Here is a 21,077-nt window from a genome sequence, read left to right on the forward strand (position 1 = left end):
CATACTGTTTAAAAAAGTCTTCATTTGTACAGAAACATACATACTAAAACACGAACATCCTCCATTGTTAACTTTGCATCCTTTTATGTAATGATTGGGTTCAATATGGTACAGGTAGATACAAATTTATATTTCTCATTTGAATTTAAAAATACATGTTACATAGTAACTCTTTAAACTTAATACATCTTGGTGAAATTTTCATGTCCAAAGATCTCTTTTTGATAATGGCATAGGATTGTACAGAAAGGACTGATGACATTTTTTCTAACCATTTTCTGATGGATAGACTTGAGGTTCTGATTATGTATTACTGTGTATTAGTCGTGCAATGATCATCCTTGTATCCGTGTCTTGTTGCTAACTCATTCAAGTATAGGCTTTCTTCTCTAAGACGATCTATGAGCTCCTAAAAAACCAAACGTTCTTTAAGATAGTGCAGTTAAGATACCAGGACATAAAATAGGGTTCTGGCAGGCCACTCAATAGTTATGCACCTTTGAAACCAGAATGCCAACAAATACAAATTGCTACTTGGGGAGATTGTGTGGACTTCCCAGCGGAGAGATCTCTGTGTGCCTGGAGGCTGGTACCATGGATGTGAACATTTAAAAAAAATTTTTTTTTTTTACATTCATTTATTTTTGAGAGACAGAGCACAAGCTGGGGATGGGCAGAGGGAGAAGGAGACGCAGAATCCGAAGCAGGCTCCAGGCTCTGAGCTGTCAGCACTATGCCCTACAGGGCTCGAACTCACAAACGGGAGATCATGACCTGAGCCAAAGTTGGACACTCAACCGACTGAGCCACCCCGGTGCCCCATGGATGTGAACATTTTTAAATATCATTAAATGGACACGCTGACAGGAATGAGAAGTGTGCAGATGAGGTGGCGCTGTGAGCTGGGTGAGTGGCACAAGGGTGGGCTTGGGTTTCAGAACAGCCTGCCATAAGGTGAGTGACAGAGGACTGAGGGCGAACCATCAGGGGAGAGGTAAACCCGGGTGTAGGCTGGTTTTTAATTTTCTAGAAATAGCGCTGAATGGAGTCCTGATACTACTGCATCTGTGCAGCTCTGGACTGTTTCTTTTTCTCCTTCACGTTGTATTTCTACTCATGCTTTCCCTGCTTCTGTTGCCTGGAAAAAATAATGTATAAACCTGCACAACTTCTGTGCGCTATTTGCATCTATTCCCTTATTTATGAATCGAGTATGAGTAATTCACATTCAAGAAACATGGGCTGAGGTAAAACAGACTGTGTTTATGAAACATATGTTTCTGCAAGCGGAATAATTGGGTCAAAGGCGATGCATGCTTTGTGCAGATTCTGTCAAATCGTTCCCCTAAAGGATGATAATAATTTACTACCACAGAGTATGTCAGTTTTCTTGTATTATTTTGTATTTTCACAAGCACTAGGGATGGTTGACTTTAAAATGTATTTTCTTATTTTTTCATTTTTTTATTAAAATTTTTTTAAATGTTTTATTTATTTTTGACAGAGAGAGAGAGAGAGAGAGAGAGAGACAGAGCATGAGTGGGGGAGGGGCAGAAAGAGAGGGGGACACAGAATCCAAGCAAGTTCCAGGCTCTGAGCTGTCAGCACAGAGCCTGACGCCGGGCTCCAACTCACGTTAATGAGATCATGACCTGTGCTGAAGTCAGGCGCTCGACCGACTGAGCCACCCAGGTGTCCCTACTTTAAAATTTTTTTGGTCAACTTTTTTACCCATCAGAATTGAAGCAGATTTCATTACTGCTTTCATTTAGATTTCTGAGATAACTAGTTGAATAATTTTTACATCATTTTTAAAGTTTGAATTTTTATTCTTGTGAATTATCTGTGCATCTTCTTTGCCTAGTTTTATACGGGGTTGTTTGCTTTCTTGTTAGTGGTTCACAGGAACTTTTTGAAAACAATGTATATAAACCATGTACCCATTAAACATTTTGAAAAAAAAAATTCTCACAGTCTTTTGCAGATAATTCAACTTTACAAGTGTTTTCTTTCATACGAAAGTTTAACACTTTTCTGTGATCAACTTTGCTAATTTTTCTCTTGTGGTTCTAAGCCTTCTGATTTGTTCAGGAAGAACTTTCAAACCTCTGTACTCTTAACATATTCTCTCATATTTTTTGTTTATACTTTTCAAGTGCTTTTGTTCAAGTGCTTTTTTCAAGTGCTTTGCTAAAATTTGAATCCATATGGTACTTATTTTTATGTAAGGTATGCAGTACTAACCTAATTTCATTTTTTTTCTTAATTGATAGTCAATGGTCACAGTACCATTCTTTCTCCACTAATTCATGAATATTTGTAAACCTAAATATACACTATTCAATTGATTTATTTCCCCATTGCTGAAGTGTTAATATCTTTCCTGCTGGTGGTGGTAGTGGTGGTTGTTGTTCTTCATCTTCTTTTCCTCTCCCTTCCCCTTCCCCTTCTCTTTCTTCTTCTTTTCTCCAGTCCAAAAGTTTTTTATTAAGATTTTATTTTTTTTATAAATTTTTTAAAAACATTTATTCATTTATTTTTGAGAGAGAGAGACAGAGTGTGAGTGAGGGAGGGGCCGAGACAGTGGGAGACACAGACTCCGAAGCTGGTTCCAGGCTCTGAGCTGTCGACATGGGGCTTGAACCCACGAAACGTGAGATCGTGACCTGAGCCAAAGTCGTACACTTAACTGAGCCACCCAGGCGCCCCTAATATTTCATTTTCTTAAGTAATCTCTATACCCAACATGTGACTTGAACTCACAACCCTGATATCAAGACTTGCATGCCCCACCAACTGAGCCAGCTAGGAGCCCCCAGCTTCTAAAAGTTTTTAAAGTAAATATGGTTCAGAAAAGGATCATCGATCCTGTTGCCTTCAAGTTAGTGTAATGAAGAGCTGTATCCAGTGGCACATCATATTGTGCCCAAGGAGACAGCTGCTTTGTCTACCTCTTATTTATGGATACCGTCATAAGAACAAGACATGTAGTTGATCAATTGTTAAGGCTTAAACCATAGGCTGATTTCTTCTTCAGGACTTTTTACTGAATCACTACCATGAATGATGTGCCTGACAACTTAAATACAGAAGTCCCCTGACTGAGAATCTGCTACATTAGTCACCCAACTTCATACCCAGGCCCACCACCACCATGGCCACAACCAGGCTTTAGTTCATGTACTTTACCAGCTCCAGGAAGAATGGGATCAATATAGTACTGCTTCAGATGTTCCTCAGAGACCCAAAGGAACATTATGTTCATGATATGGAATCTCTTTTGCATGAAGACGTTAATGATCTCTCTTATCAGGCCTTAGTGCATCCCGTCTGGCTTGCTTGTGATGAAGGTACGTTGGGTGTTAGCTAGGATATGAGAAGCTGGTGGAGGCTGGCTGAGAGGTGTGCTGCTGGCCCGAGCGCAGTCCTGGATCTTCTTTTTTTGTTTCAAATCAAATTTTGTTTTGGCTTCTCGTAAGCCATTTTTTTTTTTCTTCCTTCTGGAAGAATGTTAGAGTGTCAAACACACTTTCCTTGACCAAGATTTGGTCAGGCTCTTCTGAGCCCCCTTTTGGACTAGGCCTTGACCTTGGGCATCTTTCACCATCTCTGCAGAGTTGGGTTTTAGCAAGACTCCTGCTAAGTCAGTGTAGAGAGACCTCATATACTTAGGATCTGATCGCCTGGGATATCTGATCAAATTCTTCACCGCCACCCTTGTCTAACCTCAATATCTAATCACCCTGGCCTTCAGAAAGAATCCTGTTAAGTCTGTTTAGCCAGAATCTGCCTTCTCTTGATATCTCCTCTTAGTAATTTTCCATCCATTGACTACCTTGCCCCTATAAATCCACTTGTTCTTATGGTATTCAGAGTTGAGACTGAGCTCTCTTAGCTGCTGCAAACCCACCATTGCAGTAATCTCCCCTTTTAAAGATTTTTTTTTTAATTAACTTATTCTTGGGGTGCCTGGGTGGCTCAGTCGGCTAAGCGTCCAACTTCAACTCAGGTCACGATCTCGCGGTCTGTGGGTTTGAGCCCCGCGTCGGGCTCTGGGCTGACGGCTCAGAGCCTGGAGCCTGCATCCGTTTCTGTGTCTCCCTCTCTCTCTCTGCCCCTCCCCCGTTCATGCTCTGTCTCTCTCTGTCTCAAAAATAAATAAACGTTAAAAAAAAATTAAAAAAAAAATTAACTTATTCTTGAGAGAGAGAATGAGAGAGCGTGTGAGCAGGGGATGGGCAGAAAGAATCCCAAGCAGGTTCTGCACTGTCAGCATGGAGCCCAATGCAGGGCTTGAACTCACGAACTGTGAGATCATGATCTGAGCTGAAATCAAGAGTTGAACGCTTAATCGACTGAGCCACCTAGGTGCCCTGCAGTAATTCATCTCGAATAAAGTCTTGATTTCCATCCTTAACACGTGTCAGAATAAATTTTTTCTTTAATAAGACTCAGCTTTTAAGATTTCATAAACAATTCTAGGATTGGGGCACCTGGGTGGCTCAGTTGGTTAAACCACTGACTCTTGGTTTCAGCTCAGGTCATGATCTCACTGTTCGTGAGTTCAAGCTCTGTGTCAGGACCTGTGCTGACAGCATAGAGGCTGCTTACAATTCTCTCTGACCCCCTTTCTTTCTGCCCCTCCCCTGCTTGCTCTCTCTGTCTCTCTTTCTCAAAATAAATAAATGAACTATAAACAAATAAATAATTCTAGGATTTTAACTGGCATTGATTAATTTTGAGAAGAATTGGTATATTTACTATTTGATTCTTTCTTCAAGAAACATGGTCTGTATGTCTATTTCAGTAGGTTCTGAGGACTTGCTTTTTCTTTTTTTAACACCTGTTAGAAGTCTTATTTTCAGGGTCCTGGCTGACTCAGTTAGTAGAGCATGAGACTCTTGATCTAGGGGTGGTGAATTTGAGCCCCACATTGGGTATAGACATTACTTAAAAAATAAAATCTCTAAAAAAAGTCTTTTATTTTATCTATTATAGGTCTAGGATATATGCCTACGTACACATACACAGGAGAGTAGTTTTGTTTTGTTTTGTTTTTTAATATAATTTATTGTCAAGTTGGCCAACACACAGTATATACAGTGTGCTCCTGGTTTTGGGGGCAGATTCCCATGATTCATCACTTACACACAACACCCAGTGCTCATCCCAAAAGTGCCCTCCTCAATGCCTATTACCCATTTCCACCCACCCCCCCATCAACCCTCAGTTTGTTCTCTGTATTTAAGAGTCTCTTGTGGTTCACCTCCCTCTCTGTTTGAAACTATTTTTTCCCCTTCCCTTCCCCCATGGTTTTCTGTTAAGTTTCTCAAGTTCTACGTATGAGTGAAAATATATGATATCTGTCTTTCTCCAACTGACTTATTTCACTTACCATAATACCCTCCAGTTCCATCCATGTTGTTGCAAATGGCAGGATTTCATTCTTTCTCATTGCCACATAGTATTCCATTGTATATATAAACTATATCTTCTTTATCCATTCATCAGTTGACATTTAGGCTCTTTCCATGACATTTAGGCTCCTTCCATGATTTGGGTATTGTAAGTGCTGCTATAAACATTGGGGTACATGTACCCTTATGAATCAGTACTCTTGTATCCTTTGGATAAATTCCCAGTAGTGCTATTGCTGGGTCATAGGGTAGTTTTCTTTTTAATTTTTTTAAGGAACCTCTACACTGTTTTCCAGAGCAACTGCACCAGTTTGCAGTCCCACCAACCGTGCAGAAAGTTCCCGTTTCTCCACATCCTCACCAGCATGTGTTGTTTCCTGAGTTGTTAATTTTAGCCACTCTGACTGGTATGAGATGGTATCTAAATGTGGTTTTGATTTGTATTTCCCTGATGATAAGTGATGTTGAGCATCTTTTCATGTGTCTGTTGGCCATCTGGATGTCTTCTTTGGAAAAGTGTCTATTCATGTCTTCTACCCATTTCTTTAGTGGATTATATGTTTTTCTGATGTTGAATTTGGTAAGTTCTTTATGGATTTTGGATACTCACCCTTTATCCGATATGTCATTTGCAAATATCTTCTCCCATTCCATTGGTTGCCTTTTAGTTTTGTTGACTGTTGCCTTTGCAGTGCAGAAGCTTTTTATCTTGATGAGGTCTCAATAGTTCATTTTTGCTTTTATTTCCCTTGCCTTTGGAGACATGTCGAGCAAGAAATTGCTGCAGCTGAGGTCAAAGAAGTTGTTGCCTGTTTTCTTCTCTAGGGTTTGATGGTTTCCTGTCTCAAATTTAGGTCCTTCATCCATTGTGAGTTTATTTTTGTGTATTGTGTAAGAAAGTGGTCCAGTTTCATTCTTCATGCTGCTGTCTAGTTCTCCCAGAACCAATTGCTAAAGAGACTGTCTTGTTTCCATTGGATACTCTTCCCTGTTTTGTCAAAGATTAGTTGGCCATACACTTGTGGGTCCAATTCTGGGTTCTCTTTTCTATTCCACTGGTCTATATGTCTGTTTTTGTGCCAATACCATACTGTCTTGATGATTACAACTTTGTGGAAGAGGCTAAAGTCTGTGATACTTCCCGCTTTGGTATTCTTTTTCAACGTTACTTTGGCTATTTGGGGTCTTTTGTGTTCCCATACAAATATTAGGATTGTTTGTTCTAGCTTTGAGAAGAATGCCGGTGCAATTTTGATTGGGATTGCATTGAATGTGTAGATTGCTTTGGGTAGTATTGACATTTTAACAATATTTGTTCTTCCAATCCATGAGCATGGGATGTTTTTCCATTTCTTTGTGACTTCTTCAATTTCTTTCATAAGTTTTCTATAGTTTTCAGCATACAGATCTTTTACATCTTGGGTTAGGTTTATTTCTAGGTATTTTATGGGTCTTGGTGCAGCTGTAAATGGGATTAATTTCTTGATTTCTCTTTCTGCTGCTACATTATTGGTGTATAGAAATGCAACTGATTTCTATACATTGATTTTGTATATAGGAAAGTAGTTTTAAGCTTTAGTAACATCAGAAGTATTACAAGTTTATAAAGCACATCATTTAAAAGTTTAATTATTTGAATTTCTTTACATTTATTTTGTTTGAGAATTTTAATAATAAGTATTAAATTATTTTTTGTCATTGTTTCCCATCTTTAATGAGAAAGACTAGAATAAAATTAAAAACTTATGATTCACAAAATTACATGCATATACTGTAAATGTAAGTAAATAAACTTTCAAATGTTTTTGGGGGGTAGATTTGTAGAATCTATACATCTGAAGTTATCAAATCTTAAAACTGCACCAAGACATTTGAACACTTTGTCTATGGATTTAGAATAATTTGTACTAAATATCACATCATATAAATTATTTACAAAACAGACAAGTGTCATTTAGATAGAAGGGAAAGGCATTTCTTGTCATTTTATCTTGAAAATAAGACTAAAATTTAAAAAATGGAAATTTCTCTGATTTTTATCCAAAAAAGAAGTATCATTTTACCTGCTATTATTTTGGATCTACTAAAGAATGAATTGAGAGTGTTTTCCTGTAAGTTTTTACTGACAAAATTATATAAAAACATGATATGAAATCAGTTATTTCACATTTGATTTTTGTAGCAGAGTCTGAAAGCAGAACACTTTTGCTCATGTATGCAATCTCTGTTTGCTAAACATTTTGATCGTAAAACCATTTTGTTTAAAGCCTTCATTTTGTTACTATGGTTCTTCATCTTCTCTTATTAAAAATTGCTAATTTTGAAAAGTCTGGTCTGTGACTTGTACAGTTCCCCAAATCACTTTAATGGACTTCATACAGTGTTACAAATTTTGCATGGTTTTCATTTATATATTGCAATCGATTTATATTGCATTTTTATTCTCTTATTTGAAGTAGTAGCTAATAATCAGTAAGACACTGACTGACAATTTTGTTTGATATGCAAGGATAGATATTTCACTGAAGTCCAGGAACTAATTTTATTTTATTTGTTTAAATTTTAAATTAAACTAAATTATTAAATTAAATTAAATTAAATAATTTTTAAAAACATAATTTATTGTCAAATTGGCTTACATACAGCACCCAGTGCTCATCCCAACAGGTGCCCTCCTCAATGCCCATCATCCATTTTGCCTCTCCCCCAAGCCCCCATCCACCCTCAGTTTGTTCTCTGTATTTAAGAGTCTCTTGTGGTTTGCCTCCTTTCTTCTCTGTTTGTAACTATTTTTTCCCCTTGCCTTCCCCCATGGTCTTCATTAAGTTTCTCAAGATCCACATATGAGTGAAAACATATTATATCTGTCCTTCTCTGACTGATTTATTTCACTCAGAATAATACCTTTCAGTTCCATCCACATTGCTGTGAATGGCATGATTTCATTCTTTCTCATTGCCAAGTAGTATTCCATTGTATATATAAACCACATTTTATCCTTTCATCAGTTGATGGACGTTTAGGGCTCTTTCCATAATTTGGCTATTGTTGAAAGTGTTGCTATAAACATTGGGGTACATGTGCTCCTATGCATTAGCACTTCTGTATCCCTTGGGTAAATTCCTAGTAGTGCTATTGCTTGGTCATAGGGTAGTTCTATCTTTAATTTTTTGAGGAACCTCCACACTTTTCCAGAGTGGCTGTACCAGTTTGCATTCCCACCAACAGTGCAAGAGGGTCTGGAACTAATTTTAAAATTGAGCTATTAAAAGAGACTATTTTAGGGCACCTGCCTGGCTCAGTCAGTGGCAACTCTTAGTTTGGTTCCGGTCATGATCTCACAGTTTGTGTATTCAAGCCCCGTATCCGGTTCCATGCTGACAGTACAGAGACTGCTTGGGATTCTCTGTCTCCCTCTTTTCTCTCTCTCCCTCCTCCACTCATGCTGTCTCTGTCTCTCTCAAAATAAATAAATCAAATTAATTTAAAAAATAAAATAAAATAGACTGTTTTAATGTCAGAGTTATCTAATAATGACTATATTAGGTAACTAGACCCTCATAGCTGTGGGGACATAGAAAACTTCTACTTAGATTATCATCACACCCTTTTATCATACAAATGTCATCTTTTATATTTCTCAGTCAACTTCCTTTTTTGTTAAGTTATATATTAGATATATTTCTGTCAGGACATATGGATATATTTTATCCTTTTACTGGTGTATATACTACATGGGTTTATCTAGTCCTTTGTTGGTCACTTTTGTTAGTGAAATGAGAATATTTCCCTAAAATAAGTATCAAGTAGATTTTCTGGGGTGAGATGATAGCTATTTTATACTTTAATATATATTATCAATTTATGCTTCTCAATGTATTGGTCAATGACATGCTTTCACGGATAGTGTACGAGCTCCCTATATCATGCTTTGTTCAATTCTTGAATGTTTCAACTTCTTTTTTGCCAACCTGATGGAGGAAAACTGGCATGTAATTGTTGTTTCCATACAAGCCGACAAAGTTATATGCCTTTTTATAAGTGTATCCTCATTTGCATTTCCTGTTTTGCTAATATTCTCAGCATATTGTTTGCCCTTTTTTTCTGTTGCATTGTCCACCTTTCTCTTCTTGACTTCTAAATATTTTATAGATTTTAGGTACTAAACTTTTTCTCATATACGTGAACATGTGTTTTCTACTTTTGTGTTGCTTATCTGATCATTTTATTTATTTAATGTTGACATTGCTTATGGCTTTTGAATTTGGGGATGTTAAGAATGCTTCCCTACCTCTAACTATGGTTCTTTCTAATGTGTTTATGACTTTATTTTTAACAGTTTTAACAGCTTCTTAATCCACTGGAAATTTAATTTTGTTAAAGTGTAAAGTGAGGAAACCCTGTGGGCTCCATCTTTTGAAAAAGTTTTTTTTTTTAATCTTTATTTATTTTTGAGAGAGAGAGAGAGAGAAAGCAGGGGAGCAACAGAGAGAGAAAGAGACACAGGATCCAAAGCAGGCTCCAGGCTCTGAGCTGTCAGCACAGAGCCTGACGTGGGGCTCGAACTCATGATCCCTGAGCTCATGATCTGAGTTGAAGTCAGACGCTCAACCAACTGAGCCACCCAGGCTCCCCCCTGTAGGTTCCATCTTTAAAATATGTACAGAACCTTTTATTTCTTTTCTCCTCTGCTACTCCCCTGGTTCAAGCCACCATCACAAATTCTGGATTTCTGCAGTGGCCTGCTAAGTGATCACCTTGTACCTACATGTTCTCTTGACCATTTGTTTTCTTTCTTTTAAGTCTGTTTATGTATTTTTGAGAGAGAGAGAGAAAGAGAGCATGAGCCTGGGAGGGGCAGAGAGAAAGGGAGAGAGAGAATCCCAAGCAGGCTCCATGCCATCAGTGCCGAGCCCAGATCATGGCCTGAGCTGCAATCAAGTCAGCGCTTAACCAACTGAGCCACGAGGGTGCCCCTTGACAGTCTGTTTTCAGCACAGCAACCAGAGTCATCTTTTAAAAATGTAATATAGCAGTAGCTGCCCCTTTAACTCAAAGTAAAACCAATGTCTTTAAAATGATCTGGCCCTATCATTACCAACCTGTCTCCTACCACTTTGCCCACCTCTTCTTCAGTCCCTTACCGTCTTCAAGAGTTGGCATTGGCTTCGTTTATCCACCATGTTCAGATCACACACACGACCCGCTTTCTACCTATAGTAGTGGCTTGCTCTGCCTGTAGGCATGGAGCCAGTTGTTGCTGTGGCAGCTGCTTTGCTTTAGATTGATGTTCCCACTGTGCCTGCTACTTCTCATCCCTCTTTTTTTTAATGTTTATTTATTTTTGAGAGAAAGAGAGAGAGAGAGAGACAGAGCATGAGTGGGGAGGGGCGGAGAGAGGGAGACACAGAATCCAAAGCGGGCTCCAGGCTCTGAACTGTCAGCACAGAGCCTGACCTGGTTCGAACTCACAAATGATGAGATCGTGAGCAGAGCTGAAGTTGGACGCTCAATGGACTGAGCCACCCAAACACCCCTCCTCATCTCTCTTTAATGTACAAGTATAACCTTCCTCTTGCCTCCTGTTTTGAGATTCCCTATTGTAGTTGACCTTCAAGACATTGGCAGTAGTTCTCCATTTTACTCGGCATTCACACATGTGCAACAAAGAAGTGTGAGGGGCTGGTTCCTAAATGATGAAGTTTGACATGACGGGAATGGGAGAGAGTGGACAAATTCTTCTCCCTTCTCCCTCATATTGATGCAGGGTAGTTTCATGTGATGTCTCTGAACATGCCTCATATAACTGAGCACTCATTGTGCCATAAAGCTGTGTCCAGCTCAATAATGCTCTTAGTTTGTCCTATCTCATCTTCTGTTTTACTCCATTTTCCCAGTGTTCCTTCTTCCCTGGGATTGTATTTCCCAATAAAATGCCAGCAAAAACATGTTTCCTTTACAGTCTGTTTTCCAGAGACATAAGACTAAGACAAATATCTCTTCACATGTCACATTTTCACTGAGGCCCACCCCAGGTGCTCATTCACAACCCTAGCCTATCTCCCTGCTTTGCTGCATTTATTACTACTTAATGGGTGATCTACATAATCATCATGGTTAATATTTTTATCTGCTCTCCTTCCCCAGAATAACAGTCTTAAGGCTATAGAAAAACAAACACCTTAGTCTGTTTTGTCGACAACAGTATCTCCAGCACTTAAAACAATGTCTAACATATAGGAAGGCCCTCGATCAGTATCAGTTGAGTGAACTGAAAGAGTGAGTGCTGGCATTAATACTATTGACCAAATGTGACGCCCCCATTGCCACCACAATGCATTGAACTTGTCTTTGCTTCTTTCTATCATTACCTGCAGGTTGGAAGGCCTGATATGGTGGGAGCACCTGGGTGGCAATGCTTAACAGTCTTGCCCACATCAGTTTTCAGAAAGTTTTTTGTCTTCTGTATTGGGCAACAAGGCTCCTCCTACCAAGCATAAAATAATGGCTGGCATCCCCAAACACAAGTTAAAAAAGAGAGCGAGGGAAAAAAAGATAAATATTCCTTACAGAATGGCATTACATTTATAAATTAATTTGGAATGATTATTTATAATGTTGAATATTCTTCTCCAAGGGCATGCTACGTGGCTGGGTGGTTCGCTGGTGGATTTCTCATCTGCCAAGAGACCAAGCTAAAACCCTTTTGTCTCCTTTTTAGGTTATTCTGAGTTTTGGAAATATTGTTTCACATATGAGTTGTGTGCATTTCTTCTTACATTGATTTCTAGATAGAATTTTTCACAATGAGCTTGAATGGATTCTCATTTTCTGGCTGATTGTTTTTGGTATATAACACAACCATGTTTATTTCCACAGTACATTCATATATATCTTCCTTACTGTATCATTTGCCAATTTTTAAAATTGTCAATTTTTTTTACATTTAATACTTAAATTCATTTGGGATTTTATGTATGGCGTTTAGTGAAGATCTAACTAAACGTTATTTTTTTTCCAAATGCTCAGCCCACTGTCTAGGCCTCATAGCTGAATACTCCTTTAGTCTTCTCATTAATTTATGGTGCAAATGAGCATGTAGTACATTATTTTGTATGCTTACACTTGCTTCTAGGCTATTTATGTCTTATTATTCCCTCCACACCCATTCCTCAACTGCATGGAGAAATCTATTCCCTTGACCGTGTGGTCTCTACATGAGATAGCTGACGTGCCTTCAGAAGAACTAAAAATAACCAACTGGATATTTCCAAAGGCAATTACCTCAGCATATCTAACTCACACCTGGCGGTCTTCCTGTATCTCTTTTCTCAGTTATGAATACTGCCAGACAGCCAGTTGCTCCAACCTGAAACTCTAGAATAATCCTTAAATCCCCATATCCGGTTGGTTAGCAAGTTTTGCTAATTCACTCTCTCAAACATCTCCAAAACATTTTCTCTCCTCCCTACTGACACTGCATTCATTGGAGTCCTGTGTTCTGTCACATCTCAGCTTAAGTGTCACCTTCTCAGAGAGGGTTTGCTGACATCTATTTAAAGAAAACCTCACCTTGTAGTTACTGTTCTATCACCTTGTTTATTTTCTTCATAAGTGCTATAACAATTTGTAATGACTCACTTCAAATTTTTTACTAATTTATTATTTGTTTCCCCACTGGAATGTAAGTGCTATGAGAGCAGGACCTTATCTTCGTATTTTCTGTAGTAGCCAGAGTGTCTAGTTTCCAGCTTACAGTATACTATCATGATTTATTGTAAGAATGAATAAATGAATGAATGAATGAATGACACTGGTTATAAGGTTCTTTGCTTCTACTTTCCATATTCATCATACTTACAGCAATCAACCATCCATGCTGATAGAACTGTTTATTCAAAACAGAGATCTGATCATGTTACTTCCCAGCTTAAGAACTTTCAGGGTCGGGGTGCCTGTGGGTGGCTGAGTCTGTTTAGAGACCTACTTCAGCTCAGGTCATGATCTCACGGTCCCTGAGTTAAAGCCTTACTTTGAGCCCTGTGCTGACAGCTCAGGGCCTGGAGCCTGTTTCAGATTCTGTGCCTCCCTCTCTCTCTGCCCCTCCCTGCTTGTGCTCTGTCTCTCTCCAAAATAAATATTAAAAAAAATTAAAAAAAACCTTTCAGTGTCTTTTTTTTTTTTAACATCTCTTCAGGAACTCTTTATTGTCTTTTTTTTAAAACTTTTTTTTAATGTTTATTTTTGAGAGACAGAGCACAAATGGGGGCGGGGCAGAGAGAGAGGGGAGACACAGAATCTGAAGCAGGCTCCAGGGTCTGAGCTGTCAGCACAGAGCGCAATGCAGGGCCATGAGATCATGACCTGAGCTGAACTCAGACCCTTAACCAACTGAGCCACCCAGGCGCCCCTCAGTGTCTTCTTAAGTACAGATAGATATCAATTTTCTCAGCCTCTAAAGAGTGGTTGAACTACTTTTAATCTATTTAAATTTTTTTTTTTAACGTTTATTTATTTTTGAGACAGAGAGAGAGCATGAATGGGGGAGGGTCAGAGAGAGGGAGACACAGAATCTGAAACAGGCTCCAGGCTCTGAGCTGTCAGCACAGAGCCCGACGCGGGGCTCAAACTCACGGACCATGAGATCATGACCTGAGCTGAAGTCAGACGCTTAACCGACCAAACCACCCAGGCGCCCCAACTTTTAATCTATTTTAAATGAGGTTTTGAGTAGAATTGAATGTCTAATATTAGGTCAAAATTTTAAAATTCATATTTGGTCTAAAATTCTGCATTTGAAAAATCTGATTCCCTGTAGAGTTTTAATTAAAAAAACATAAATTTATATGGATTATAGGAATTCTTTCTTCATAGATGTTTTTGACTTAATTTGTTCCTATATATTAAAAATTTTTTTCCATTTCAATGTTTTTCTATTTTTAAAATTTCAATTGTTATAATATTTCTACATCTTAAAATCTTAACAACTAAACAATATCCTTTCCTAGGTAGAGCTATAGACATTCCACATAATAGAGTTGTATTTTTTGAGTAGCCCGTGGGGTTGGTTTCTCTTATTCCATTCTCTTTTCCACAGATCACATGTTTGTGTGTGGCAATTATCCAGGAATTTACATTTTCATATCTTGTCCTTTTTAAATAGAAATTACTTAAAAATCATACATAATTCTCATTAAAATTATGTATTCGCCATGTAATTCACTTTTAATAGCTTATCTATATTATTTTGCTCCTATAATAGATTGAGAGTTTTTCAAAACTCTGAAGTTTACTTCCATATACTTTAGTGATCTGAATTAATTTTTTCTAAGGTGAACTATAAAACAGTATTTCTAAGTTTCTTTCTCTTTTTAGAATAAGTATTAATAATGTTATCATGAATTATACTTTGTTCTTAACAGATCTATGCTATTGTCACTTACACATTTCTTTTTAAGTCAGTTTTTTTAATTGTATACACAAGATACCCTTTCTTTGGTGGGGTAGGAAATTTTCTGCCTTGCTAATCAACTCTTTAATTTTCTGACCTTTAATACTGCTTTCTAGTATAAAATGCTCCCACATTTATTGCAAATCCAGTATTTTGTGATTAGATAATGCATTTTGGTAAATTTGTCCCTAGTTTGTTCATAAATAGTGCTAGACTTACCCATTACTTATAATGTCAATAATAAATAATTCAACATAATCTATAGTTTAATAAAAAGATTAATTGGATTAGCCACAATATGTTTTTTTTCTAGTTTTGATTTTGTCATATTTTCTAAAGTACAGCTTGTGAGAAGCTTTTAAAGTATAATTTGAAAAAAAAAATTAAACACTGCGATGTATTTTAGTATATGTACTGCTGAAGTGAGTACACTGTGAGGTATTTTAAAGGCCATATGATTAATACGAAAAGTAATAGAGTAGTCTCAGGCTATAATTCTCAAAATTGTTCCAGTTTATTACATTTCTTAAGTCACTATGATGAATTATCATTATATATATGTCTAGTTTTTTTTTTTTTATTATTATTTGAAATTACAACTTTGAGACTGGTACTGATAGCCACGATGGACTAATCCATACTAAATGTACTATATATAAACAACTAGAATGCTGGGGAAATACAAAAATGTTGTTTTAAGATATTAGATGATAGGTAGTATAAATCTATATGCTCTGAGAAAAGAGAACACTATAGATGGTTCCAGTGGTTGACCCAGCTTTCTCTCTGGAGACTGTATCTCAGACTATAGTACAGGGAGAGAAAAACCTAAACAAAGCACAGAAGTTTTATTGAAGTGTTGAGACAGAGATCAGAGTTTAGGGAGGCAACTTAAATTTGTGAATCAGAGTGCTGGAGGATGGTAATTTTGAGAGATAAACCTCCAGGAATCTGTGTGGAGGTCCCACATAGACTCAAATGTTGAGGTCCGACATTTTTTACTAAATAGCAAACTTCTCATGCAAAGTTGAAAATCATAGAATTATGAAGGAGTTGAAGTTGAAAAAATATTATTTAATAGTTTTATAATTCAGACTCCTAGAGGAGTCATATTTTACTTGGAGAGCTAAAATAAACCTACAGTAAAGGCTACATTAGTGATTCCCTAACAAAGCTTTAAAAGTAGCACTTAAAAGATCATGCTAATCCAAAAAACACTTGATCTTAGCCACAAGGTTAAGAAGCAATTAATCCATAAAACAAAAATCATTATTATTCAAAGGAAGATAACAAAGTACAGATACTCGACAGCATAAAATTCATACTTTATAATTTTAACAATTGGCCAAGAATTAGTGGACACACAAAGAAACAGCAAAATATGATCCATAATCAGAAAAAAATATAACAGAAATAGAAGTGACAGTGATGTATGAATAAGCAGGTAAGAACTTCAAAACTCCCATTGTAAATATTTTCAAAGAGTTAAAATTGGACACATGAAGAAAAGGAAACCATAAAAATTTAAACTAATAGAATTTCTATATTTGAAAAAATATATAAAACATATACTAAATAGGTTTGAAAACAGATACGGCAGGAGAAAAGATAAATACACCTAGTGTTACGGACTGAATGTTTATGTCCCCCCCAAATTTGTATGATGAAACCTAATCCCTAATGTGGTAATATTTGGAAGTGGTGCCTTTGGGAGGTGATTAGGTCATAAGGGTAGAGTCCTCATCAATGAGATTAGTGTCCTTGTAAAAGAGAGTCCAAAGAGCTTTCTTGCCTGTCTGCCATGTAGTCTATGAACCAGGAATTAGATTCTTACCACACACTGAGGCTGCCAGAATCTTGTTCTTAGACTTCTCAGACCCCAGAACTGTGAGAAATAATATGTTGTTTATAAGTCACCCCATCTATAGTAATTTGTTAAATAGAAAACAAATGGAAGTAAAGAGAGAAAAAAATATTTTTTTAAAAAATAAATATAATGAGAACTGATATGAAAAATAGAGGAGGGGAGACAAAAGATTGTTGAAGAAATTAAACTTTCCCCAATTTTAAGAAAACTCTAAGTTGACATGTCCAAGAAACTCAATGATCCTTAAAGCAAGATAAATATCAAAGAAATCTACACAAAAACACATAATAAAATGTATGCAAATGAGGGGTTACACAATAATTTGGGGGGATTTTAAAACATTTGATAAGAAGTCATGATCAAACAGAAATTATTTTATTTAAAAAATAATAAATTTACCTACCATGCACAAGCAAGACAGCTGAAACCTCCAAAAATAAAATATGGCTTTGAAACTCCACATGCTTTCATTGCATTTGGGAATCATGAGTCACCTATCTGGGTGTGAACATCTCATGTTACAGTGGACCATCAGGTATGTTGTGGAGTGATTTAAGCCACCACCACTTAATGATTTTTAGGTCAGGGTCCCTTTTGCATATTCTGTTATGAAAAGCATTACACAATAATCTTAAATCAACCAGAATAAAACTGGAGAAAGATAAGAAAAACTGCGAACTTCTTGTCAGAAATTATGCAATCCAGAAGACAATGAAATGTCTTTAAAATGCTACAGAACAAAACAACCTGGCAAGCTAGATTTCTATATTAAGAATAAAGGCTAAGTAAAAACTTTTAATCAAACAAAAGCTAGGATAATTTCTCACCAAAAGATAATTTATTATTATAGAAAATAAGAACTATTGTGGGGATTATAACATAAAGAAAAATAATATATAAACAATAACAGTAAAAGGGCAGAAGAGGAAAAATAAAACATATTTTAACATTCTTATGTAATATATGAAGTGATACAATGTGAAAGTATGATAAGTTTCATATTATATTCATATAAGTACAATACATGTATGTGTATATCATTTATAATGATGTATACTGTGATTTGTTTTAATGTTTATTTTATTTTTGAGGGGGAGAGAGAGAGAGAGAGAGAGACAAAGTGAATGGGAGAGGAGCAGAGAGAAAGAGAGAGGGAGACACAGAATCCAAAGCAGGCTCCAGACTCTGAGCTGTCAGCACAGAGCCTAATGCAGGGCTTGAACCCAAAGAATGTGAGATCCTGACCTGAGCTGAAGTCAGACATTTTTTTTTTTTTTAATTTTTTTTTAAACGTTTTTTATTTATTTTTGGGACAGAGAGAGAGCATGAACGGGGGAGGGGCAGAGAGAGAGGGAGACACAGAATCGGAAACAGGCTCCAGGCTCCGAGCCATCAGCCCAGAGCCTGACGCGGGGCTCGAACTCACGGACCGCGAGATCGTGACCTGGCTGAAGTCGGACGCTTAACCGACTGCGCCACCCAGGCGCCCCTGAAGTCAGACATTTAACTGACTGAGTCACCCAGGAGCCCCTGTATGTTCTGATTATAATATGTTATTTATAACAATGTATATGTATACAATATATATATGTATACATATTATATATAATGTATGTGTACAATAGTGCAGATAAAAATAGAATACTAAACAGTAATTATTCAAAAATAAAGAAGAAAAAGAATAAAGAACAAATGGAACAAATAGAAAATATGTAAAAGAAGTAGACTTGACCCATTTATATCAATAATTATATTAAGTGTAAAGTGGCTAAACCAGAATTGTATGATAGATCTTTTAGTTACAAGAGAAATGTTCCTTGTCTACATAGAGTCTATATTGTCCACAAGTGGCTTTTGAACACTTGAACTGTGGCTATCATGACTGAAGACCTGAATTTTTTATTTTATTTTATTTTAATTTATTTAAATTTAAAAAGCTATATGTGGCTAGTAATTACTGCACTGGACAATGTATTTCTAAACCCTCCAAAAAGAAGACAAAAATTATCAGTCTAGATGAAAAAGCAAGATTCAGTTACATGTTGGCTATAAGAGATATCCTGTATACATAAACACTCAGATTGAAAAGTAAAGAGTGGAAAATATGTCAAACAAATCTTAATTATCAGAAATATGGAATGGACATATGAACAATAGGAAACTGATTTTAGCAGAAAAAAACTTTAATAGAGATAAATAAACATTTAGTAGTGATAAAAGATAAGATTTTGAAGAAGACGTAACAATACTAATGCATATATACTAATAGCAGAATTTTATATTACATGAAGAAAAATCTTAAAGAATTATGGTATTGTATGTGACTTATGAGAAATATATTTTGTCATCTCAATGACCAAATATATATTTCTTATATATATAGTTGGTCTTGTCCATGGTTCCTGGCTCACAGCTCCTAAAACCCTTTGCATTTCCTATGATAAGGCCAATAAAGGTGTCTTGTTATTCATGAAGGTGACCTTTGGAGCCCACCTAAAGGTGGGGGCTGTTTGCCAGGAGGACCAACCATGTAATTAAATGGGTTGGAAATTTCAGTCCCATTCTCCCTACCTGCAACGTCTGGCTGGAGGTTGAATTAGTCAATAACCAATGACTTAGCCAATCATGACTATGTAATGAAGCCTCTATAAAAAGCCAAAAGGACTGCTTTTTGGTCCTTTTTCAACGAACTTCCATGCTTGGGGAACCAGAACACCCACGCATGTCACATGTCACATGCTAGCCTGCCACCAAGCCATGCTCCAAGTTCCATGAGAGAGAAGATCTTTTGTTTGGGAACTTACCCTATCTCTTTATCTGGCTGTGGATTCATATCCTTTATCATATCCTTTAATGAACTGATAAATGTGCATGTTTCCCTGAGTTCTGTGAGCTGCTATAGCAAGTTCATTTGAAGAGTAGATCCTTGGAAATTCATTTGTAGCTAGTCATTTAGAAGCACAAGTAACAGCTTGGGGTTTGCACCTGGAATCTGAAGGGTGGTGGGGTTTTGGGAGGAAGTCTTGTAGGACTGAACCATTAACCTCTGGATTCTCATGCTATCTTCATGTAGACAGTGTCAGAACTGAGTTGAATTTTTGCTTGGTGTTGTGTGTGAGGGATCCCCTGCTCACATTGGAATTGGGTCTATGAACTCTAAAAGAGGTGGTTTTTAAAATATACCCCCACATTTTTGATATCTCATTTTCAAAAGGTGGAGACTAATTGTCCATCCTGTGAGTAAGATCTGTACTTATTAACCTGCTTCTAATGAACAAAATTTGTCAGAAGAGATGGTGTGTGACTTCTGCAACTATGGTAACGTACGTACCTCCTTATCTCTCTCTCTCTCTCCCTCAGACAACATACTTTAGGGTAAGCCAACTGCCAAATTATAAACAGCCCTATGGTGAAACACATATGGCAAAGATTTGAAGCCTGTTGCTAACCCTTTTGGAAGTGGATATTCCAGCCTATTACAGCCTGCAGTTAACGATAGCCTTGACTAATGTCCTGCTGGTAACCTCACAAGAGACCCACCCAAATGAAGAGAACCATCCAAATAAACGGTTCTGAATTCCTGATTCAAAGTAATAAAAGGATAATAAATGCTTAGTATTTTAAACTTCTAAATGTGGGAATTTATGAATGAAGCTATGAAGCAATAGAAAACTAATGCAAGATCTGAAACGTGAAACAAATATCAAAAACTATAGTTGAAGATTTCAACATTTATCTCTTAGTAATTGATAGAACAAATAAACAGCTAATGAATAAGTATAAAGAACAATGCTGCTGTCAACCAATTCCATTTAATTTTTATAAAGTATTCTATCTAAGAATAGCAGAATATCATTTCAATTGAATATGGAACTTTCACTAAGATAGATCATGTGATAGAATAAAAAGCAAGTCTCAGTACATTTAATAATATTGAAATAATACATTCTCTGATCCTAAGAGAATTAAATTAGAAATTAATAACAATAAGAAACCTATTAAGATCTGAAAAAATGGATATTAAAATCTATCTTAATCCATTTGGGCTGAGATAAAAAATACCATAGAATGGGTGACTTATAGAAAACATAAATTTATATCTCACAGTGTTAGAGACTGACAAGTGCAAGATCAAGGCCCTGGCACATTTAGCAGCTGATGAGAACCCACTTGCTGGTTCACAGGGGTCCTATTTTTGCTGTGTCCTTACATAAAAGAACAGAGACTCTCTGGAGAGTCTCTCTGGAAGTCTCTCCGGAGACCCTCTTTTTTTTTTTTAATTTTTTTTAATCTTTATTTATTTTTGAGAGAGAGAGAGAGAGCATAAGCAGGAGAGGAGCAG

The 21,077-nt window shown here is 36.8% G+C and overlaps 1 pseudogene; it reads right to left on the reverse strand.

Moving 5' to 3' along the window:
• Nucleotides 1-2,954: 2,954 nt before the first annotated feature.
• LOC125939139 (nucleoside diphosphate kinase B-like) lies at nucleotides 2,955-10,600 on the reverse strand (annotated as a pseudogene).
• Nucleotides 10,601-21,077: the final 10,477 nt, after the last annotated feature.

The sequence above is a fragment of the Panthera uncia genome (assembly GCF_023721935.1).
Source record: "Panthera uncia isolate 11264 chromosome B2 unlocalized genomic scaffold, Puncia_PCG_1.0 HiC_scaffold_24, whole genome shotgun sequence".
NCBI lineage: Eukaryota > Metazoa > Chordata > Mammalia > Carnivora > Felidae > Panthera > Panthera uncia.